This window comes from Megalops cyprinoides, chromosome 2, assembly GCF_013368585.1.
Source record: "Megalops cyprinoides isolate fMegCyp1 chromosome 2, fMegCyp1.pri, whole genome shotgun sequence".
Classification (NCBI taxonomy): domain Eukaryota; kingdom Metazoa; phylum Chordata; class Actinopteri; order Elopiformes; family Megalopidae; genus Megalops; species Megalops cyprinoides.
In genome coordinates this window covers 60253202-60277500 of record NC_050584.1, presented here as the reverse complement: position 1 = coordinate 60277500, position 24299 = coordinate 60253202, and the positions used below count along the sequence as shown (strand labels likewise).

General features: G+C 50.2%; 1 protein-coding gene across 5 annotated transcripts in view; it reads left to right on the top strand.

Annotated features, from left to right (window-relative positions):
- Window positions 1-24299, top strand: part of LOC118772482 (zinc finger E-box-binding homeobox 1-like) — an 84096-nt gene that overhangs the window by 37993 nt on the left and 21804 nt on the right. The gene's annotated exons all lie outside the window — the stretch shown is intronic.

The window sequence follows — 24299 nt, the reverse complement described above, 5'->3', positions numbered from 1 at the left end:
AGAAGTTGCGTAGCTTAACCTGAATTTTTTTACAGTTGTTTGCCTGGGAGTTATTTCCCCCAAAAACAGTAAGCATGTTGAGAGTTTGTGGTGGAACATGCATTCATTTGCATGTTGATGTTGTTGATACTGCTGAAATCAGACAGCAGTGATTCCACTCTGCCCTGTCTGGAACATGCGATAAGGGTTAGCACAATCAAGCTCATGTGACTATGATCAGCTCTCCGGATCCGCTCCTGTTGCGCAACTGTGTCTGTATTGTTTTACACTTCCTACTGTGTCTCCGGACTCCATGGAACTGCAGGTCTTGATGCAGTGACGTATGACCTTTGACCCCGGGTCAAGTTATTCTCCCGACCCAAAATGGCTGCCGACCATGTCTTGAAAGATACAGTGGACAAGGCCGCACCAATCCCGCTGATATTCTCCTGCCCCAGTTCCGCGGTTCCGTTTCGCTCACGGGCTGAACACCTAACCTGCAGCATTTGCACTTTTGAGCGCCTGTTGGCTCGGATTAACACCGTGTGATTTTTTTTTTTTACTTTTTTTTTTTCCCTGCCGTTTTGTTATGTCCTCGGGCCTCCACTAACACCAGCTGGCAGGTAAAATGTCACATCTGAGAGTGTTGCCTGGAAACAAATTCAGATTTTATTCAGATTTCATTAATGCCGGGGCAGAAGAGGCAGCACACAGGAAACTCATGACGGCGTGCATTTCCAGACGGCCTCAGCAGTTTTTCTTTTTTCACTGTTGTTTTTTATTTATTTTATTTAAAAACGCGATTCTGATGCAAAGATCTGTGGTGTGACTGACTGCATAGCTGTGGTTTACAGTAAGTGAAGTTGAAAAGTGTTTCAAGGTTGTACTTTTGGGGTTGTTGATATGGTTGCCTCTTGTGAGTGATTTTCAAAAGAGCTGTGTCTTTCATATTTTAATTCCTTACTCTTTGGCTACAAACGCGTCCAGTTGAACATTATCTAGATACATCATTTCAACAGTGTATTTGACCGTGTAGTTTCATTTATGATGTTTAAACTGCAATGCTCTGAAGCCATATTTAATGGCATTAGGCTGTCAAATCTGTGTTAAGCATCAATCTTTTGAGGTCAGGTTGACTATGAATTTTAGACATTTTCATTTATATTCAAATTTCACACCTTTCAAAATCAATTTGAAAGAACATGATCAGAGTTGCCTTCTGGATTTTTCTTTAAATTGAATTGGTCAGCCTACATATTTCACAGCAGTGAGACTCATTTTCAATTGGTTAGCTTGTGTATTGTGTACTTGTGTACTGTCCAGTATTGCTAAAGTCACCTCAGATGCAGGGCAGGATGAATCACACAAGTAAGACTTACTGTAGACCTGCCACGCGATCATGATACAGTCATACAGGACATATTCATTTAAAAATCCCCCCCTTTCTGTAGCTGACAGTCCCCCCCCCCGTGCTCGGTTACATAACACAGTGATTCGCTGCCAGGCGCTGCAGCGTCTGACTCACAAGCATTGACTCGCGCGCATGGGTGCCCCCCCTCCCCCCCAACCCCGGACGCCCACCGCGGGACATAGCTTCACAAGCAGTCATCAAAATCCCCCCTGCCCCCCTTCAGAATCCTGAGTAATGGTGACCCTGTGGCCAGGTAGTGTTTCCTTCCCATCAGCCTCACCGCTAATGTAGCCACGAGGTGTGTCATCAGAACACTGTCACGTCATCACTGGGGTGGGGGTTTTGGCTGACACGAATGTGTGGCCTTCCTCTGAAAGCGATTGCAGTGTTGAAACAGGAAAGAAAAAGATGAGAGAGAGCAGGTGATGTTAGTCTTCATTTTTCTTTTTTTTTTTTTTTTTTGGAGAACAGTCAGCGCTCTTACCCTGAGACGTTCACACACACATACAGGCACAGGAGGTCTTCTGTCCCTGGCTTTGGCCTTGGTAGCAGGTTCCCAGTTCCTGCCATTGTCCACGAGAGCGGTCCTCCTCTTTCTGCCTCTCTCTCCCTAAACGTCTCTGTATTCCTCTCCCTCTCTCTCACTCTCTCCCTATTCCTCTCTGTATTCCTCTCTCTCACTCTCCCCATCCTTTTCTGTATTCCTCTCTCCCTCTCTCTCTCTCCCTCTATCTCTTCCTCTCTCTCCCCTTCTCTCTCTCCCTCTCTCTCTCTCTCTCTCTCTCTCTCTCCCTAAACGTCTCTGTATTCCTCTCCCTCTCTCTCACTCTCTCCATCCCTCTCTGTGTTCCTCTCTCCCTCTCTATCTCCCTGTCTCTCTCTCCCTCTCCCTCCATCTCTCTCTCTCTCCCTCTCTCTCCCCTTCTCTTCCTCTCTCTCCCTCTCCCTCTCCCTCTCCCTCTCTCTCTCTCAGGAGAGGGAGCTGGACTCCGCAGGGGCACCTGAGCCTTTGCAGGAAGCAGCTGTAGAGGCAGATTACGTGTCCTAATGACTCCGGCACATCGCCCCGTCACACTCTCCTCTCTCTCTCTCTGTTTGTTTCTTTCAAGCCACATTGTTCTGTGCGTCACACATCCTGAACACACGCACACACACACACGCACACACGCACACACACACACACGATCTCCCCGGCTCAGCACGGTCCCGGCAGCATCAGCTTCGAGTGTGCGGTCTTCCTAAAATATCTCAGATAATGTCCTCCTTTTGAGCGTCCAGCTCTCAAAATAAACCCGGGAACAGCTGAAAATAACACTGTCGACACAAAGACCCCCCCCTGGCAGTTCTTGCCAAGGCGTTTGATCTGCAAAGTGGATTTTTTTTCCCAAAATTCTCTTCCGCTGTACATCCTCACCTGTGTTTACAACCCACCGCGAGAAAATAAAATAAAAACCTCGCAGACGAGTACGGTGCGAACGGTTTCAGCGGAGCGGAGCCTCGTCCTGCCCCCCCCCTGGGACCGCGCCTGTTTACTGTAAGGGGGGCAGGTGCCTGACCCCCCCATCCATCACCGTGACAGGCCTTTCGGCGCACATCGGAGCCTGTCGCCCCTGTTCTGTTTATTAAAAACCCGAGCCGCAATCGTCGGCCTGCGCGCGGAGATGGCTATCTCAGGGCAGAGACAGCGCGGCTACTGTACGCCAGCAAAAACATCCTGTTTCGGTACATCCCTGTTTTCTCTGCAAACCCACCTCTCCTCTTCTGTTTTCGGCTTTCTCTGGTATTCCTCAGAACGCGTTGCGAGCTCCAAGCAGGCAGGATAATGTCGGGGATAATGACACTGTTCCAGTGAAGGAAGGCCACCTTAGGAGGACGTGCAGTGTGGGTCCCCTGAGTGCCCCTGTTAGACTTCTCTGACCTCTGAAACACACACACACACACACACACACACACACACACACGCACCAGTGCCGTTGCTTTGGGCACAGTCGGGTTTGTATTGTGTAGCCTCCCTTTGCATATCCTGTCAGTCACAGCTGCATAGGTGACATGTTGTTTTTTCCAGATCCCTGGCAGTTACCCTCTAAGCCTCACCCTGTGGGTTTATACTGGCACCCCACCCTACTGATACATACTGGAATACCGTCCTGCTGGTTTCTATTGGAACACCCTACTGGTTTATACTCAACCCCCACCCTACTAGTTAATACTCAACCCCAAGCCTACTGGTTTATACTCAACCCCCACCTTCCTGATTTATATTGGAGCTGTACCTTACTGGTTTATACTCATGCTGTGCCCTGCTGGTTTATACCAGGGCTGTACCTTGCAAGCTTATGCTCATGCTGTGCCCTGCTGGTTCATACTGGAGCTGTACCTTGCAAGCTTATACTCATGCTGTACCCTGCTGGTTTATACCAGGGCTGTACCTTGCAAGCTTATGCTCATGCTGTGCCCTGCTGGTTCATACTGGAGCTGTACCTTGCAAGCTTATACTCATGCTGTACCCTGCTGGTTTATACCAGGGCTGTACCTTGCAAGCTTATACTCATGCTGTACCCTGCTGGTTTATACCAGGGCTGTACCTTGCAAGCTTATACTCATGCTGTGCCCTGCTGGTTTATACCAGGGCTGTACCTTGCAAGCTTATACTCATGCTGTACCCTGCTGGTTCATACTGGAGCTGTACCTTGCTGGCTTATACTGGAACCCCACCCTGCTTATTTGCTGTACTCTGGGGCTGCACCTTGCTGGTTGGGCAGTGAGGTGTGTAAGGGGAAGAAGTTTCACACTCACAGCAGCATCTTCGGTTCGGGGGCTTTCCTGCTCAGGGCAGCGTGTGACTCATATGGCTGTACGTGATGTGCTGTGGAAACACGCACGCTCCTGCCAGCGCTCTGTGTGCGCGTGTGTGTGTGTGTGTGTGTGTGTGTCCTACGTTTCAGGAAGCTCACGCTGTGGAGTAACGCCCACGTGATGCCGTTAAATTCCAGGCCGACGCCGTGCTGGTTTAAGAGCTGTTTCAAATGACAGAGGAAGCTGCGTTTAGCGCAGAGGAGACCGCACTGCACTCTGGGTAATCCCGGGCCTCGATAGCGGCCTGAGTGGGCTTGAGGCTGGAGCGGTGTCGGCGTAACCACCCCCAGCCCCCCCCCCCACCCCCCGGACGGTATCGACGCTCCTTTTGAATCCCTGGCACAGAGGGCTGATTGTGTTTGCCTCTTTGGCCGGCGTCGATGCGCAGCTGGGCTCAGAGTAACAAGCGAAACACACTGGCTCCGTCAGTACTGCCCTCTCACGGGGCGCTGACGCGGATCCAGACTCTCAGTCTTGTGGAGGCTGCAAGCCCATCTACACGGCCTCCGCCGGGAGAGACCGATATCTGCTGCTGGTGTAACTTCACTTCTTTTTCGCCTTTTTGCGTCCTCTGTATCGTAGGCGCTATCCCGCTGTTTTTGGGCAGGGATTTGGCAGGGCCAGTGTCAGCTCAGCCCAGGTATCACTGGGCACATGTGTTCAGTCAGGCAGGAGCGCAAAGCCCCGCCCTTTGACTCTCTCTCTCCCTCACCGCTTCCCTGTAATCAGTTACACCATTCCACTCAACTGTTGTTACACTGCGTTACATTACATTACGTTATAGCTTTTGGCAGACACTCTTACCCAGAGCAACTTCCAAATAAGTGCTTCACTATGCTAGTTATCGAGAAGTATTACAAGAGGTCAGTAAAATACTGAGTTAAGTGGAGTGCTTTTTTAAAAAATTTTTACATTTACATTATTGCAATTTAGCGGATGCTCTTATCCAGAGCGACCTACGTAGGTTTCAATATTTGCAAGTTATTCTTTTATTCGGCTGGATATTTACCGAGGCGACTGTGGGTTAAGTACCTTGCCCCAGAATACAGCAGCAGCGCTCCAGCGGGGGAATTGAACCAGCAACCTTGCGGTTACGAGTCGAGCCCTTCTCCCTACCGCTGTGCTACACCTGTAGCCGTGCTTTAAGAAGACAGATTTCCCCGGCCGGTAGGGGATTGAGTGATCGCCCGGCTGGTAATTTACTGGCACCGTAGCTAGGGGTACAGCGGTACAGAAATTTCCTTACTTCCTTCCTTCCTTGTCAATTGCAGTTGCTCACTAGTTTTAAACACCAGACTCGCAAACCGCTTCTCCTCAAGTGTCAGTCCTCTCGATTGATTTGATTGGTCAGTCGACCAGAAGGTTACAATGACGTGATGCGCTTGCTAAATGTCACCCCACAGTCACACGGACGACACAGGAGCCCTTCTCGCTTGCCGCTTGTGGGCGTTCCTGGCTCGTGATTACTAGGTTACAGAACTAATCAAAATGTTGCATCATTTGTTTCAGCAACGTGTGTCACGCTGCCTTCACTCCCATTGGTAGTCGCCGTGTCGCATTGCTCAGTATTTGCATAAAATAGACCTCTAGTCTGTTTTAGCCCCGCCCATTTGGCTTTGCAACAGCCGTTTGTCTCTTGTCGCTGTAAATCGGCAAGTCTCATTGAAAATGAATAGCAGCCGGTCGCTTTGTCTCCCTCCTGTGTTGTCCATGTGACTGTAGGGTTATGTGTATGCTCAGTGCAGAGGTCTGGGCATTTTAGAATCATTTTCTCGTTCTCGTGTGGAGAGATTTAAAAAAAAAACGCAAACGTATTGTGGACGTGAGCCTTTTCAAAAGTGATAGAAAAAAGTGACTTTTCGAAAATATCCAGATATGTGTGGACAAGGCCACAGACCAAGCCAAAAGCTACATGAGAATCGCAGCACTCTCAGATTAGGGAAAAAATAAAGCTGTTATGGCGGTAATGGCAGCGACGGGCTCAACACTGCGGTACACCTCCTAATACGGCGGTATGGCGGTGATGCGGTTATTGTTGCAGCCCTAGCCGTAACGGCATGGCCGATGACGGCTGACTGCTCTTATGCTCTCTCAACGCCAGGCCTCAGTGACCAGGAATGACGGACTCTGGCTGCTATGCCAGCGTGGGGGCGGGAGGAGTTTATACCCACCCCCCCTCTCTCTATCCACCGTCAGGCGCGCAGAGATCCTTCGATGAAGAATGTCATTGTCACCCGACTCTTTCCGCCCCCTTTGGTCTCTGACCCCCCCCCCCACCCCCCAGCGGGCGGAAAGGCGGAGCCCCGCCCAGCCAATGAGACGACAGAATGAAAGTGTTACATCCTCCATATGAATAACACTGCCTTTCTGTATCATTTTCTGTAACTGCCTGCATATGGCACGCACGGACGCGTTTCCCGGATGCTTGCTGCGATGTACGATTTATGACACCAAAACCCCACGGCGCTTCAAGCCTCTTTGTACCGTTCTGACGCCGGCGGTGTCACCTGTTAGCTATTTGCTTAATGGGCGGTGTAAAAAGTGATGGATGGGTATCAGGAATTCGACTCCTGAATCTTTATACCTTTGAGTTGAAAGCTGTCGTGATTTTTATTTTGGCTCTCCTGCAACTAAGAAGCACGCTTAATATCCGAAAGCTGTCGTCTCCTGATTTTTACCTTGGCACTTGTAACTAAGCAGCATGCTCCATCTCACTAATTCTCAACTCCAAGGTGTCGTTTTCTGCTCACTCCTATTGGAACCCTAAAAAAATAAGCGCACCCCCAACGTGGTAAGAAACATTTATAATGACCTGTATTGGCCTGTCTCCAAGTGTATGTATGATATTGTATGTTACTGTGAGAGCCGACGTGACTGCAGTCTCTAGGAGATGCCAGTGATTCTCTGTGTGACAGGGTACCCACGCCGAAGGGCGTGCGCTCTTTTTTTTCCCTTTCTCTTGATAACACCTGACACCAGGAGTCCCCTGCTCTCCCTCTCGCCTGTGAGCACGCACCACCCGCAGCAGCTGGTCGCAGGTGCATCACAGGGTGTCCCACCGCCCAGAGGCCTCGCACACCATCTCAGCGCCCGGGGCGCCCCGCGGCACAGCCGACGGGGTGCATTATGGGTAGCGGTGTGCTCCGGTGTCTGTCGCTTTGAATCCTGCCGTTTGGCGCTGATTTCACTGCAGCCATTTGTCTGCCGGGATGTAGCAAAACAAGGATTCTCACGCTGTGGAGGTGGAGGTGTCAAACGCCGCCGTGAAACCCAAGCGTGCGATGGGGGTGCGAAGAAAACTGTGCTGTCAGATACAGCAAAGAAAAGCATGCAGCGTGTATGCATTTTTACACAGTTATTACATCGGCTATTCTGAGTGAAGATGTGGAATTGTAATAAGCGGGAAGCTTTTCATGGAAGCGTCCCTGTTGTTTTTATTGAAGCTGTTCAGGTGTTGTAGGTGATCAGCGATATAGCATAGATCTGCACATAAATGGCGCATTTGTGCTGGGGTTGATTGAGCATGCCTGACCTGCATTCATGCATAACCGCAAGCTGTAAGGTTTTGAAACATGGAAAATATACAAATAATCTCGTAAAACAAGCGGAGGGAAAAAAACGAAAACGAAGCAGGAACAAAAAAAGAGCGACAACGGCGCCTTTTCCGCCAGCGTTCCGGTGCGGCCTGTCGCTTCACCTCGGCGTCTCCCTCACTTCGGCGCGTGTCTCGCCGGCCGACAGCGCTTCCTGGTGACGGGCTGACCTTTCATCGTCCCGTGACCATCGTGACCACCATTTAGCCCCAGGGCCAGCTCCCGCACAAAACCAGCACTGTGGCTGACAGGCCAGCTTTGTCTTTTAAAGTCATTAGCAGTTTCTCTGTGGATACTCTCTCTCTATCTCCCCCACCCCCCGCTTTACCACCAACCCCCCCCCCCCCCCCCACCTTTCACACTCCATCTGCAGATACCAGGGATTGTGCCTGGGGTTGGAGGGTGGTGGTGGGAGGGGGGTCGAGGGAGGGAGGGAGGGGGGACGGTCTTTGACAAGGAAGTGATTTAAGACGGTTGGAGAGTGTAGCCAGTCCCTTGTGAATGCGCGTCTGTGTTTGCTCACGGGGATCGGGTTTGACACGGAGTGCCCCCCGTGTGACGGCTTTGAACGCCAGAGCGTTCAGAGGGAGGCCTCTGTGTCACACGGCGTGCGGGGCGTAGTGAGTGTAAGCAGCAGGGCTCGTGACCCGAAGTCTGCCGCTTCAGTTCCTAGATGGAGCCCTGCTGTTGTATCCTTAAACAAGATGCTTGCTGCAGCGCAATACCCAGCTGTACAAATGGATAATATGTAAAGTCACTGTGGATAAGGATGTCTGCTAAGCACATAGTGTACTGTAGGTTTGGATGAGGGATCTTTATTGCCAGGCTTTGGAAGCTGGCTGAAAACTACAAAAGACAATGAAAGTAGGGTTTTTTTTTCCCTGAGGTTCGCCACTCTTCCTGTCACGTGACGAGCAGGCGTCCAGGTAAAGAGACCCGTCCAAGATCTAACCCCAGTTCCATGAGAAACGGCGTGATCCTGCCCAAACAGCAGGGCTGGAAATTTGGCTTTGTATTTTTAGCCCGTGTGCGGTATGACTTTAGCGTATTTATTTTTTAATTGAGAGCGCGCTGGCAGCGGATGAAATATGAAGGCATGTGTGCCTGTTTTAAACATTTTAATAATCGCTCTCGCGGGACCAGCCCAGACCAAAGTGTGGGACTTACCTCAGCGTCGGGTCCAACACAAAGCTTCAGAGTCATATATCAAAGCTACCATGTTTCATGTAGCACGGAAAGGTTTCCTGACCACATTCTGTTATGAAATTCCTGTGTGTGTGTGTGTGTGTGTGTGTGTGTGTGTATGAGCGTATGTCTAAGTGTCTTTGTGTGTGTGTATGTTTGTGATGTTTCTCTCAGTGTGTGTGTGTGTGTATGTGTGTGAGTGTATGTGTAAGTGTGTGTATAGGTATGTGTTTGAGTATGTCTTGGTGTGTGTATTTGTGTGTAAGCCTGTGTGTGTGTACATCTCAGTGTATGTATTTGTGTGTACTTCTGTGTGTTAGGGTGTGTGTAAGTACAGCTCAGTGTGTGTATGTGTGTATGCTTCTGTGTGTAGGTGAGTGTAGGTACATCTCAGTGTGTGTATGTGTGTATGCTTCTGTGTGTTAGGGTGTGTATAAGCACATTTCAGTGTGTGTATGTGTGTATGCTTCTGTGTGTTAGGGTGTGTGTAAGCACATCTCCTGGCTGGCAGGAGGAGTTTGTGTGTGAGGGACCTGGTGTTGGGCCCCTGGGGTGCGTGGGGGGGTTGGCCGGAGCATCATGCCTGACTGGCCCGAGACTCCTGCAGCCTGACTTCACACCTGGAGCCCAGCGGCCTTGGCCCTCCGACAGCAGCGGGGTGGGGGAATGGGGGGGTCTCCTCCCCCCCACAGACTGCCTCCACCCAGTCAGAAGGGTGCAGTTCACCTCCATCCCACAGTCCTCAGCTGACAGCTCTCAGGAGGACTCTGCTGACCTCATTACTCCGTGCGATTAAGACGGTCCAGCTCCTTCCGCTTCTCTGGAAACCAGGACGGCTGTAAACACCTTCCGCGGAGCTAACCGGGGCCTTGATGAGTCTTTTTGTTCTGCGCGTACCACGCTGGCGGGTCGCCACGCTGGCGCTCCGCTAGCAATGAGGGTGGAGGCGCGTGTGAAACTTTGCCACGGTGCGACATGAGTAATGAGAAGGGTGGTATAACAGCGAGAGTTTAGTCATCGTTCGGTTTCATGGAAAAGGTGTGTGTGACGAAGAGCGGCGTTTCCAGGCCTTTCACAGAAGCTGCTCGCCGAATGATGTGTGCCTCTCTGAGTGACGTGGCTCGAAACGACCAATGGGAAGTGGTGAGGTTCTGCATAAGCGAGACCCCTCTGACCACCGAGCGAGAGAGCGTGGGAAGACAGGTGTGTCATTGCGTTCAAAAAAACAAACGTCAAGCGTGTTCGCGCCCAGAGCGAAAACCAGTGTTTTTTTTTTTTTTTTTTCCATTTTTCACACCAGTTATGAGTAAACAAGGCCTAAAATAGGATGGGAGCTGCCTGTCAGTGAAGGCTGTCAGTCATAGTGGCTTTAGAGCAGCTGAAGGACAGGGGGGCTGAAATGAGAGCGCTCAGGTTCGGGGGGGGGGGTCGGGGTCTTCGCCCGCTCTCCGGGAAACCCCTTCCTCCCCCCCCCCCCCCCCCCCCCCCCCCACCCACACTCAGGTCTGCCCCGCATACACAGAGAAAGAATGACAAGGCGCCAGGAATGTCCAGTCACCTGTTCCCAGAATGCAACAGCTGAACAGCTGCGTGGTTCCCAGGCCAAGGTGGGTCGAACCGGTTTGCTCTGGTTCGGGACAGTCTCAGAGTAGCTCTGGGTGAGCGCGGAGGACCCCCGTCAAAGCCACAAGAGGGTCGCCACAAGACTTTTGTTTTCTCAGGGATGTGGTTGGGGGGGGGGGGGGGGGGGGGGGTGTTGTCCGCGAGATGCCTGGCGTGGGTGGGTGTTGTAATTGATAGGGTCTTTCGTAGGACGCTTTGCTTAGGTAATAGGGGTTTACCCAGCCAAAGATCAACGGACCATGCCTATCAGAAACAGGCAGGCGTGTGTTTTTAATCTCTTTGACGAGGCTTGACGTTTCTAAAGCGCTCTCGCTTCGTTCTGTCGGCCCGTTTTCTCCCGTCTGTAAAGGAACAGTTACAGGAGAGTCGATACGGTCTGGGGTGTCCTCCCTGGTTTGTTGTCGGAACCGCCTAATCTGGATGACAGCTGGGAAAACACATTAAAAAAACCCCATCGCAGAAGCCCCTGAGCAGTTTCCCTCCACCGGCATCCAGATTGATCCCCCCGGCCCGGCACGGTCTGACGGGGGAGACAGTGAATCACCCCCTCGCTGGGTGCCTGTGGTTTGATAGAGCCGGCTCTTATTAGCGGGTCAGCGCAACGGTCGGGCAGTCAAAAGGCAGGAATGTTCTTGTCTAGACTTGTTTGCCGATTTTTTTTTTCTTTCGTGTCTTCAAAGCGGTCAAGACGGCGGCAGCGGCTTAGCGGTCCGAGCGACAGTGCAGTGCAGACGTAACTTGCCTGGAAAACTGCAGGAAGCCCCTCTAAAAATAACCCCCCCGGGGGGTTGGTTAGGGGGGGGGGGGGGGGGAAGATTTCCTTACGCTCCGAGCGCCGGCTCGCGAAAAACCTACATGGTGCTGCCCCCGTCTGTTCCTCTTAACTTTGCAGTCAGAAAAGGCGTTAATAGAGCAACCTCTACTGATACCTATGGGAATTAGTTAAAGCGATGGCCCTCCCTGCTCTCTCTGGGGCCTACCAGGAGAACGCTGGCAATCCTTAAACACCCCCCCCCCCATTGCCACGGCTGTTTCTCTGTTTATCCAGGTGGCTTGTGGTGCCGTCCTGCTCCCCCCCCCCCCCACGCTCACCTAGGCGCTGTCTCGTGGCGTTCACTCGTTTCGCGGCGTGGCGGGCATCGGGAGATTTCCTTGAATGTAAAAGCGGGGAGTCAGGTGAACCACCCCACCCCCTCTCTGCGTGAGATGACACAAGGCTCGTTTGAGTCGGGATATCTGCCGTGCGGAGCGGCGTGTGGCAGGCGGGAGAGACAGGGCCTGTTCGGCCGGGGGAGCAGGTACTTCCCGGGGGCCATGGCCAGATGTTTCCCCTCACTGCGGCGCTGGCGGTCTGCAGACGCGCTTCGGCTAAATATAGGCAGGACGGCCTACTTCCTCTCAAAGTCAGAACTGATTTCTTCTACGGCAGTGCGGTGTGTGTGTGTGTTTTTATTTTAAGGGGGGGGTATTATTAATTGTTACTCGAGTGTACATCGGAAGTGACAATCCATTCCTTGTGTTTGGATGGAGAGAGTGGTAGTTGCTGATTTTCTGTGCTCTGTGGGACCGGTTATGGCGGTGTGCTGTTGTGGATCAGGTGACCGTTGCCCTGGGGGCTGGAGGCTGTGTGTGAAAGAGGGAGAGGGGTCCTGGGGGGCAGAGGGGGGGATCCAGGCCTCTCAGCCTAAGGTTCGCCACCCCTGGTCCTGCCAACATCCTGCCAACATCCTTCCTGGCTTGCTATTGGACATCTGCATGACTGCGGGGGCCAGGCCAGAGTCACATGACCGGCCACTTCACTTCCTGTCTCTTCCCCCATCACCACCTCCTGTCCTGCCGGGCCGTGCTGAGAGCTCACTCCAGCCCCCACACCTCACTCTCTGCTTCAGGACCCCTCTCACTCAGCTCACACCTCATTGTCAAGTGACATTCTTTCCCCCAGCATGATAATGTCTTTGCTTGATTATGACTTTGTGTGACTCTTCAGCGGGGTCTGATTTGCTGACCGTTGAACAGGTAGCAGGTTTGTGTCTAACACATTTGGGACAAAGGTCCAGAGCTTCACAAGCCTGGTGTATCAGAGCATCTTGTTGCCTGTGGCCAGGCCTGCTTCATCCTGAAGGCTGTTTTTTTTTTCATGATGTCCACGGACAGTTTCTGAAGGTGTCGGGTTGTGTGCTGTGTGATGCAGTGGATGAGCAAGTAAGCTAGTCGGTGCTGGCACAGAACTGTGTAAGAGTAGGAGGGGCCAGGTAGAGTGGGAGTGGTCAGGTGGAATGGGAGGGGCCAGATAGAGGGGAGGGGTTGGACAGAATGGGAGGAGCCAGTCACAGTGGGAGGTGGCAGGCAGAATGGGATGGGCCAGACAGAGTGGGAGGGGTCAGGTGGAATGGGAGGGGCCAGATAGAGGGGAGGGGTTGGACAGAGTGGGAGGGGCCAGTCACAGTGGGAGGTGGCAGGCAGAATGGGATGGGCCAGACAGAGTGGGCGGGGTTAGGCAGAGTGGGCGGGACCGGGCAGTGACTCTCCACAATGCGTGTGTGTGTGTGTGTGTGTGTGTGTGTGTGTGTGTGTGTGTGTGTGTATGTGTGGTAGAAAACTAGCCTTGTAACCAGTGGGTTGTTGATTGGGGGGTGGGGCACAGATACTATAGCAAAGAACTTACCCTGAGCTGCCTATGAAAAGTAAACATCATGGATAAAATGTTACTAAAGTGTTAAATAAAATAATCAGTGTAAGTTTCCATGGATCGAGGCCAACCTTATAAATAATACAAGATGATGTATCTGTATATGCATAAATATGTGGGCTATTTATGCTAAAATAAATGTTATGTGAGCATAAATGAGCTTTTGGATTTGATTTAGTGACATCTTTGTATATTGTTTGTGAGTCGAGCTGTTTATGTACAAGTAGGAGGACCCTTATTTTCTCACATCAAACGTCTCATGTTGAGTAGAGCAGCTCTTGAGGTTTTCTGCTGTTTTTTTTCTGAAGTCATCGGAGTAATTGAAAAAGGTTTTCCATTTTTACAAACTTGCTAATGCCAGATGAATTTGCTAAATGAATCGGCCCATTTGCATCAGAAATGCTCTGTAGGGCCCTTGACAGGCTGCCTAAAAGGAGATGAGAGGTGACCTCGGAAACATAATTAGCTTCTTCACTCAGGCTGAAATTAGGCACGTTCGGGATGACACTTGCAGGATCACAAGTGCCTTTGTATCATTTCTGACATTATTCAGATGAAGGATCTTCCTTTTTATTTACATCAGGATTCCTTTTGATTGCGTTCCGTGATTAGCGCCGAATCGCCTTTTGATCTGAAACGCCTTCTCTCGCTGTGTTCTTGTGTCTCGCCAAGTTTATTTGTAGTTCTTTTGTCGACTCCCCTTCTCCCTGACGCCTTTCTTAGCGGGATGCTGACCCGATTAGCCGCGCGCGGACCCGCTCTCCGCAGGCAGGTACAAAACTGTGCCGCTCTCTTGTCAGGTTATTGAAAGCGAAAACGAGGCGTTTCAGCTTAGCAGAGGTCTACACGGAGTTCGATTTCATGGTCGCGCCAATACCGCTCGCGTGGAGCGCGGGTGAAAATCCAGGCCAGGGATAAATTGTCCTCAGGGACCACGGCGCCCCCTGCTGGTAACATAAAACTCACTGCAGGACTTCATTGATGGGTGGGGGGGGTGGGGGGGTTACCAAGAATGCCAGGATTGTTCTAGAACCATGGTGCCAGTAATAACGGTATTGTTCTACACCAGCAGTCGTGATGGTGTTTCGGGACTAATCCTGTTGACTCTGTGGCCGTGTCCCAGGTGGAAAGCACGCTCCTTCTGAAGCAGCGTTTTAGACGTCCGCCTTTTCAAGTTACCTCAAAACCGGAACATTCCATGGAATTCGTCATTCTGAGAAGCCTTAATCAAAGGCGGGAAGGCGGGAAGCTCATTATTGTCATTCTTCTTCTTTGGGGAATATAGCAGGAATTTGAGTCATTCACTTATGATGGATGATGTATGTGTAAATATGAGTAATTTCCAAAGTAGGTACTCAGTAGTTGTATTTGATAGGTTTGTTTAAAACAGCAAAAGGAAAAAAATACCGCTGTGTGGCTTCAGTCTTCACAATAGAGACTTGTTTTGTGGGTTAGTGTGATATTTTATAGCTGGAAATATGCCAGGCGTGTCGGTTTTAAACAGTGGCTGCCTCTCTGTAAAAGCAGTTGCATGAACTGTGCTGTACACCGCACAAAACAACAGGTAGCAGCTACTGCAGCACTGTGTAGGCACACAACGGTGAAGGCCTGATCACATGATCATACGATCACATGATCGCCGTGGCAGGTTCTGGGGCGCTAGCGTAGTGGCAGTTATTTTTGTATGAAGCCCGATACACACTCAAGAAAACAACAGGTAGCGGATATGGCGGCGTTGCTTTTTAGCAGTCTGTGGAGAAATACGCCTGTGAAGGTGTCTGATGACGTGATCGCCATGACAGGTTACGAGGTGCTAGCGTAGCAGCGGCTTTTTTCCTACTTGGCCGCCTACACTGCTAAAGGAGATCCCACCCACTGCCCTCTGGGTAGGCCTGCTCCATCGTGGAGCTCACCCACTGCCCTCTGGGTAAACTCGCCCCATCGCCGAGCTCACCCTCTGCCCTCTGGGTAAACCTGCTCCATCGCCGAGCTCACCCACTGCCCTCTGGGTAAACCTGCCCCATCGCCGAGCTCACCCACTGCCCTCTGGGTAGGCCTACCCCATGTTGGAGATGGAGGCGCAGTGAGTGGAAAGGCCCGCAGCGGGGGAGGCAGCGTCGCCGTCGTCCCCGGCGGTGGCTGAGGCAGTGGAAACTCCTGCGATTTACTGCGCCGCTCCGCGCCCCTTTGAGAATTTCCCACTCGCTGTAAATTCTGTTAATAGACACACGGGCCGTTTATCACCAAGCCGGGGCGATTATTTACCTAAACCTACGGCTGCGATTCCCGGACAGTCTCGGCAGGATCCCCCCCACCCCCCTCTCCCTCTCTCTCTCTCTCTTCACATCTTGCTAAGCGAATATGAGAGTCACGCCGTCTTTCGGAGTACTACAAACGTGCCTCCCCTCACGCCTGGCTGGTGGTGTTAAGTGTTTGAAGGCGCCCTCAGAACAGGATGATTACATTTACATTACGTTATTGTCATTCAGCAGACACTGTTATCCAGAGCGACTTACATCGGTTACAGTTTTTACATGTTATCCATTTATACAGCTGGATATTTACTGAGGCAATTCTGGATTAAGTACCTTGCTCAAGGGTACAGTAGCAGTGCTCCAGCGGGGAATAGAACCAGAAACCTTTCGGTTACACGCCCTGCTTCTTTCCACTGTGCTTATACCACTATTCTGCCTTGCAGCCCCAGGTGATGTGTTAGACTGCCCTTCCGAAAAGACATGACAGTGGCAATCAGATGGGAAGGAGAGGCTTCTTACCCGTGCGCTGAAAGTCATGTCCTCTTCATATTGCAAGGGTTTGTGAATTGTCCAAGGGAAGAGAGTTTCACTTGAGAATGAGTGAAGTTTCTCAGAATGAACAGTAGCTGCTCCTGCCTCCTACTCTAGCACACCCCAGAATATTATCTGCTCTGGTCGGACTAAGCTGCTTCACCTGCCCCGACGCTACAGATACTACAGGTTACAACAGAGTTAGATGATTTTTTTTTTTTTTTGTGAGTTTCGCGTGCGCTAACCTGAGAGGCTCGGAGCAGCCCCTGCGTCCCGGGTCACAAAGGATTGCCTCCCTCCTCCCGCGAGTGCCCCATTTTACTGATGGGGTGTCACAGGTGTCACAACAGAGCAGGGTGGATTTCTGAGTAGCCAAGGGGGGGGTAGCACCTTTAGCCTGGGCTGGCGCTGGCTTTAGTTACCTCTCAGAAGGGGGGAGGGAGTTCGGAGAAGGCAGGCCGCATTGAGGGCCTGTATTAGAGCGAGCTTTATTAGAGAAGCATCAAACAGTGACAGTGATGTGGCAGGTGGATTTTCAGCACCTGTTCGCCGGAGTTCACCCGTTATCTGGTTGTGAGCACTGGTTAAGCAACACAGTGGAGAGACTTCCATGCTGTTCCCTTCGCCTGCATCGTCGCACGACCTGACTGAGGACTGTAATGTATCGAGTGATGGGTGATACTGCTAGGGCTGGTCCTGTGCTTGTCAGTCCTTAAAATTTGAGAGGATCCCAGGGTAACCCTGCTATCGACAGATGCCTTTTGTCTGCCATGGAGCTCCAACGCATTCACACTTTTCGCAGTACTTTGTGAGCAATGCCGCCGTCTGCATCGGGACAAGGGTGCCCCATGTCTTTACAGGTGTGCTGTCTAGTTTTTTTTTTGACTGTCGTGAAACAACACTGAATGAAAATGAACATATTTAGCTGTTATGGGTTGCATTTTTAAACGTCTTCTTGGTCCAGTGTCAATGTGTTGTAGTGTTCTGTTCCTTTTTCTTAATAAATAGGATGACAGTAGGAAACTCATCTCTCCCTCTCTGAAAAGCCCCAGACCTGTAGGATAACAGCTGGAAAAGAGTTTCGCTTTGAGAGGAACTTCCTCAGTTTATAAAAGCAAGCGTTCCACATCGGGGCTCTACGTCGTGCAAGTCGTGCTTGCATGCATGTTTTTAAGTGCGCTTGTCTGTCGGCATATGTTTTCGATGGCTCTGTCTGTGAATGCCTTTTAAAACGGTGACAGTCAAGCAGTTAACCGGAATCTGGAATGGCTTCACTCTGTCTTTGGATGCGCTTGTGTGTATTTCTGCTGGTCGGAAGCTCGTGCTAATGATGACAGCTGTCCAAGCGTTCACCAGGTCAACAGACGTGGGATTTTTTTTTTTTCCTGGGGAGGAGGAGGAGGGGGAGGGGGTGTGGCCTACTATCAGGCTGTGAGTGACCATCTGGCAAATGAATCGTGGGCAGCTCCTCTTCCTGTCCCCCCCCCCCCCCCCGGGTCAGAACCTGCCCCCTCCCCTCAGAGACTCTATGAAGGGTTAAAAGGAAACATAGTGATGTAACAGTGGCACCAATCTGACGAGTCACTGCGTTTTACAACAGCATTCCTCTTTCTCTCCACCCCCATCCGCCTCCCTCTCTCTCTCTCTCTCTCTCTCTCTCTCTCTGTCTCTCTCTCTCTCTCTCTCTTTCTCTCTGTCTCTCTGTCTCTCTCTCTCTCTCTCTCTCTCTTTCTCTCTGTCTCTCTCTCACATGCCAGTTGTATGTTTGTCTGTAGGTTGGTACTCCATGAATGCACTGGAGAAATGATGTTAATTAGGCTTCATTAAAGAAGCTGGCATAGTGCTGGCTGTCAGTAATTACACCGCTGTGTTTAATTGCCTCTTCTCTTTTAATGCAGTATTTGTTGCGTGTGTATGTTGCGTTCTGACGATGTTCATTGTTGCTATTTTGTCTGTAGGCATTTAGTCATGTGCCATTTTGTACTAAAGCTACACCGTGGCTTTTTTTATTTCTCTGAGGTTGATTCATTGAAATATCGTATGAAATGATGTATTGTAGTATACTTGCCTTCCCGTGTCTAGTCGGGTTGCACAAGTTAACTTGTGGTAGGGCTCGAATAGTTTTATGCTCGCACTCACTGGTCTGGGAGTGCTGTTAGCCTGGGCTGACACTGAATGTGATGAATGTGATGTAATATGAAATAGTCATAGAAAACATCAGTGAGGTATGAGGTAAAACCAAGGCTTTTCCAAAGAAAGTACACTCCAAAGAAATGGAAGTAATAGTGGTGACAAATGTAGTGGGAAACAGGCTACAGCATGTAGACTGTGGTGTGTTATGCTACACCAGCGCTGTACAGTCTTAGGTGGTGCCAGGAGGTGAGCCACAGAGCATGGGGGTCTTTGGGTGGCACTGCAAAGACAAACCATATTCACACCAAAGAACTGTAGATGTTTGATGTTTGTCCGGGGCATATTTCTGTAAACTGCGTTTTGGTATTAAAGGACACGTTAAGTTTCCTTGGTCCTTGTGATGTCTAGTTGGGGGCAGGACTCTAACAGGGTTTTTTTTTTGTTTAAAAAAGCAGTTTAACTCTTAAATGTAGGTGACGTAATAGGGGTGCGGCTCTATGTGGCACTGCAGGTGCCTTCAGGTGTGTCGAGGCGGATGGGAAAGCAGAGGCTGTACCTCCTCAGGTGTTTCTCCATCTCTGCCCCTGATCCCGGTTGCTTAAATCACTGCTGCAATATGGCAGGGGTCAGCTCTCTCCCAAATAATAATATCTCTTTGGTCTTTTCAAAGCCTCCTACCTGCTGCGGCGTGGTTCTCTTTTCTTCTCTTTTCTTCCCTCTTCTTTTCCGTAATTTGCATCAGGTTTCTCTTTGCTGATGTAAGGCTTCTGCAGGAGTCCCAAGGCCTTTCTGCTTTGTGGTGGAAAATCTGCATAAGTGCAAGCTGTAGTTCTTTTTTTTTTTTTTTTTTTTTTTTTACTACCACGGTGCATTAAAACACTGGATCAACACGGCTATGTGGTGATGCATATGTTTTTACAGCAAGACCAAAGCTTACGCGCCTGTCCACGTGTGCTTTTCCTATCACCGAGAACCAGGCCCCCGCTAAAGGCCCCATCTATAATTCATGAACAAGTCAAAATCAGTCAATTAGGCGGTTACTGAACTATGGCGGATAATAAACATTACCCCAGACATAGACTCATTACCGCTGCCCAAAAAGCAATTACAGCTCTGTAAATCCTAACAAGACGTATGGTACGGTCAGAACAAACCGCCGCACAATGGATAGCCTACAGGCCCCCCCTGCTAAATTACGCTCTCTGAGATTGGATGGTGGGTTGGCGGTCTTAGTCAGTCCGCGCTGCCTCTTATGCCGGGGTCGACACCGGCCTCATTTCCCGCAACGTCAGCGTGTGTTTGCGCTATGAGCCCAGAGGGAAAGGAAATCAAATTAGCTTTCTTAAAACGTGATGGGGAATCAAAAGCCAGATATTTTGGAGAGAGGGTGTCTACACCTGATGCATGGCTTTGATGCTCATGCCTCCCACACCCCCCCACCCCTACTCCCTGTGTGATTGCTGCTCCTGTGTGTGTGCGTGTGTTTGTGTGTGTGTGTTTGTGTGTGTGTGTGTATGTGTGCGTGTGTTTGTGTGTGTGTGTTTGTGTGTGTGTGCGTGCGTGCGTGCGTGCGTGCGTACGTAGTCACTAAAGGATGTATTGTCATCCCTTTATGATTCTGGCCCTAAACATCCACTTGTGCGCCTGAAGGGCCGCCTCTTGTCTGAGGCTGAAGGATCCCCTCGTTGTGGCCGTGAGTCCCACTCGAGGCAGAGTGTCTGGAGGCCGAGTGTTCTGCACTGCACCCCACCCTCCACACAGCCTCCAACCCTAGCCTCCCTGCCCCTCCGCCTCCTGTCCCGCCCTCCCACCCCACCTGACCCCGACCTGCCAATCAGGAGACATTCCGAATTTCAATGGCGTACAGACCAGCTCCTCTGCTCTGTCTCTCCACGTACAACCCCCCCACCCCCCCCCCCCCCCCCCCCCATTCAAACAGGGGGATCAGCCTCGCGGCCTCAGCTCATGACAATAACATTATCGCCAAGCACTTCAGAGGAGGAGAGCGAGAGAGAGAGAAAGAGTGAGAGAGGGAGAAAAAAGAAAGCACCAAATCAGCTTAATGTAAATGGGGTAGATAAGGCCGGCCGCGGGCAAGCGTAGTGCTACGTGACGGAAATAGGCTTCAGCGCTCTGCTGACTGCGCACTCCTCAAAAGCAAATTAATTTGCTTTAAAAGGTGCGGGGCGGAGAAAGAGAGGGGTGCAGTAAAACAGAGAGTGAGGCGAGTGCGGAGGTATTCCCTTACACCCCCCCCAACGCTCGAACCCTCCGCCTCATGCTCACCCGGTTGCAATTATTTACACCCCCTTAATCACTGGCGTCTCAAATCGGAGTGCCCTGGTGCGTTCCAAAACAGCGTCGTTACTCAGTGCTGATGCATAGCTTGGGACCGCTTGCATTTGTATATACGCAGGTTTAGATTGTGAGAGGGGTGAAAGCTGCCATGGAGCTAGCCCCCTCGCAGGGAGTCCAGAGAGGTTTAGTGCTGCCGTGCTCTCTTTCCAAGCTCTGTTGACTGAGAGCTCGGCCAAAAACAGCCAGGAGTGAGTCTGTCAGAGGCCTCCTGAGTAACAGACTAGAGAACAGTGAGGATAAGGAAGAGGGTGGGCCAAAGAGCATTTCTTTGGAACAGAGACGTGATGAAGGACAAGCTGCTGCTGGTGGTGGGGATGGGAGGTTAATCTGAAGAGAGGGATAACCCTTGTGCGTTGAACGGTCGCGTAGGCAAGGTTTTAAAAGGGAAGGCGTTGAGGGATCCCAGGTGTCTGGAAGATCCTGGGTCTGATCACCATGTCCTATACCACTCTACCTGTGCTGGCAGACATACCCACAGGTGTGACGCACCTCCTCCACCTGCGGCGGACTTAGTGGCAGCCATAAAGCCGATTAACCTGGATGCTGAACGCCTCAGTCATTCCCCTAATTCTAGAAGCACGCATCCCTCTTTGATCCTAATGAATCCCAGTTAGCTCAGCCTTCCCTCTAAGTGTTTACGCAGGTGTACCTGAATACCTGTAGGAGCGCACAGCCCCGTATTGTAATTCCACGGTGTGCTTTGCGAGGGTCAATGGAGCACGCTTGGCCGCAGAGGCCCTAAATCAATATCGCCTCCCTTAATTACAGCCGCACACCTTGCTAAACGGTTAATAAACCTGCAGCAGCGCGCCGGATTAGGGAGGCGGCAGGCGCTGCAGCGAGATCCGATTAATAATATTACTCCCATCATAAACGGTCACGCAGACCAGACGGCTAATGGGATCGGGGGGATTGCTTCCTCTTTGGTGCAGCGTCCCGGAGGCTGGACAGACGGACAGGTGGACGGCAGTGTGGTGTAGCGGTTATGAGTTGGCCTCATAAACCGAAATGTTGCCGGTTCGATTCCCCGCCGGGGCGTTGCTGTTGTACCCTTGGACAAGGTAATTAACCCAAAACTGCCTCAGTAAATATATCGATGGAAATATATAAATGGATAATATGCAAAATTGTAACCTATGTAAGTCACTCTGGATAAGAGCATCTGCTAAATGATTGTAATGTAATATATGTAATGAGTCTGCCAAACGCTTAGCTGTCAGTGGTAAACCTGGGGAGGAGAGAAAGAAAAGACAGGTATTTATCTGATGGTTTGTAACCCAGAACATGAAGAATGAATGGAACAGGGCTGCAGTGTAGCGCAGTGGTAAGGAGCAGGGCTCCATGTAACCAAAAGGTTGTTGGTTCGATTCCCCGCTGGGACACTGCTGCTGTACCCTTGGGCAAGGTACTTGACCCACGATTGCCTCAGTGAATAACCATCTGTATAGGCGGGTAAAACTGTAACCTATATAAGTCCCTCTGGATAAGAGCATCTGCTAAATGACAACATAATGTAATGTAACGTAATCTGATGAAAAAAAAACGCTCACAATAATGAATAATAAACTCCTTTCATGCACACAGACCATACCGATTATCACAGATTTTCTCTGGTGGAGTTAGTTTTATTCAGAGTATTCTTATTCCTAGAACCATTGTTAAGTTACAAGAAAACATGGGTTGAGTCATTACAAAAATGACCGCTTTTTTGCCTGTCAAATCAAATCCTCTTCCTAGGCTGGTACTTGTATTTATTGCCCGTGAATCAAATCAAAGAGCCCTCCAAAATGAAAATCGTTCTTCCGGTCACTCTAAACATAATTAAGGAGAAGCCATTAAGACCCCCCGGTATTCTGCACTTATCTTAACTGATAGGGGCCTATCAGGGAGAGAGAGGCTGCTCTGTCATTCTGAGTTTTAATGGAATGTCACAGTGCTGGCTCCTCCTTAGCACACACCTGGTAATTGAGCTTGCAGGGATGCTACACTAAAATCAATGTGCTTCTCTTCCCCCCCCCCCCCCCCCCCCCCCCCCCCTCTCTGCCTCTGTCCTCTGTGAGATGGAGGTCTCTGGGTTTTCTGCTCAGAAAGAGAAATGAAATTCCTGGAAAGGTTGGAAACTTTAAAATGGGTAAAAAAAAAAAAAAAGAAATAGCGTGACGCCACTACATTGGTCAAGCCAGCTTTGATGTTCCTGATGTCTTTGGTTTGGTGATTAAAGCGATTGTGAGAGGCAGGTCTTGTGCCTCTTTTGGTTGGAAAAGGGAGAATGGGTTGTGGAGGAAGGCAGTGGTTCATTGAGAAGCTGAGTGCCGGGCTGGGAGGGGTTACCAAGCACAGAATAACTGGGTGCTTATCAGGAGACAGTCGGTGCTGAATCAGACAAATGACTTGAGGGAGGGATTGTATTACTTGTATTACTTGCTGTTTATATTATGTGTAGTATTGCAATGTGTTTTGGATACTGTGACCTAGTGACTGTGGTGTGTGTGTACTTGGCTTCACTTAGTTTCTGGGCTGTCTAGTCTTGGAGTGCGGTTAGCCTGGTCTTACACTGTTGCTCGTTTAACCTGAATGGATACACTTCTGGAAGTTGCTCTGGATAAGAACGTCTGCTAAATGAATGTAATGTAATGTAATGTAATGACATTCTAGTTTTGGACACCGAGAGAGAAGGTATCAGAGTTCCAGATTTGCTTTTCGTCCTCCAATACATAAACATGGGAAACAGGCCCTCACCATGACGCAGCTTTCAGCTCCGCACAAACACAACTTTCCACTGAGGCAGCATGTCGAGGATGTTCAAAATTTGGCACGCGTAAGCCAATGATCAAACTCCAGAAAGATTTCAGAGGAAATCAGCAGAACAGCAGCTGTGTGCCTGACAGATGTGTCATGGTTAAATCCCTTTGGCTCCGTCTTTGTGAGGGCTTGCATATGATAATGGTAACAGCATTAACACATGCAAGGCTGTTGAAATCTGGGAAGTTGAAGCGGCTGGGTCACATATTGTGGCAGCCGTATTGCAAACACTGAAAACATGCTAAGGAGTGGACACCTTTTGGCCCATCGTTATAAATCTCTGCAGGTGTAGTAATAGCACCAGGCTCAGGGTGAATGTGTTTTTTTGTTTAGGAGACACATTTATTTAGCCTAGTTTTCACCCGATTGTTTATATGCTGTCCATTTATGCAGCTGGTTGATATTTATTTACCAAAGCAAAGCATTTCCACCAGGGAATCAAACCCGCAAACCCCTGGTTCTCTGCACAGGGTGCTATGCTGTGGCCTCTGTGGCACACATAACGCGACTGTGACTCAAACACTCGGAGGCCCGGAGGGCGCTTGCTACAGTACCTCCTAGTTTATTATGTAATTTGCTGATATCTTCTGTTACATCGGTCTTTTTTTGCTGCATATTGTGGAAAATTAAGTTTATTTTTTTCTCAAAGAGTAATTCCACCGCAGCAGACACCAAAAAATTAATCACAAAAATGTTTCTGTGAAGCCTCTTTATTCGCCTCCCCCTCACGGCGCACCTCGAAGTTTACATTTCATTACCCCAGCATCCAGGTAACAGCGTTTCAATAAAAGGCTGGCAAAGCGGGGAACTGGTATCTATTCATTTTTTTTTCCTGCCCCCACACTCATGCTAAAATGAATTATCCTGTCATCTCTATGAGCCTT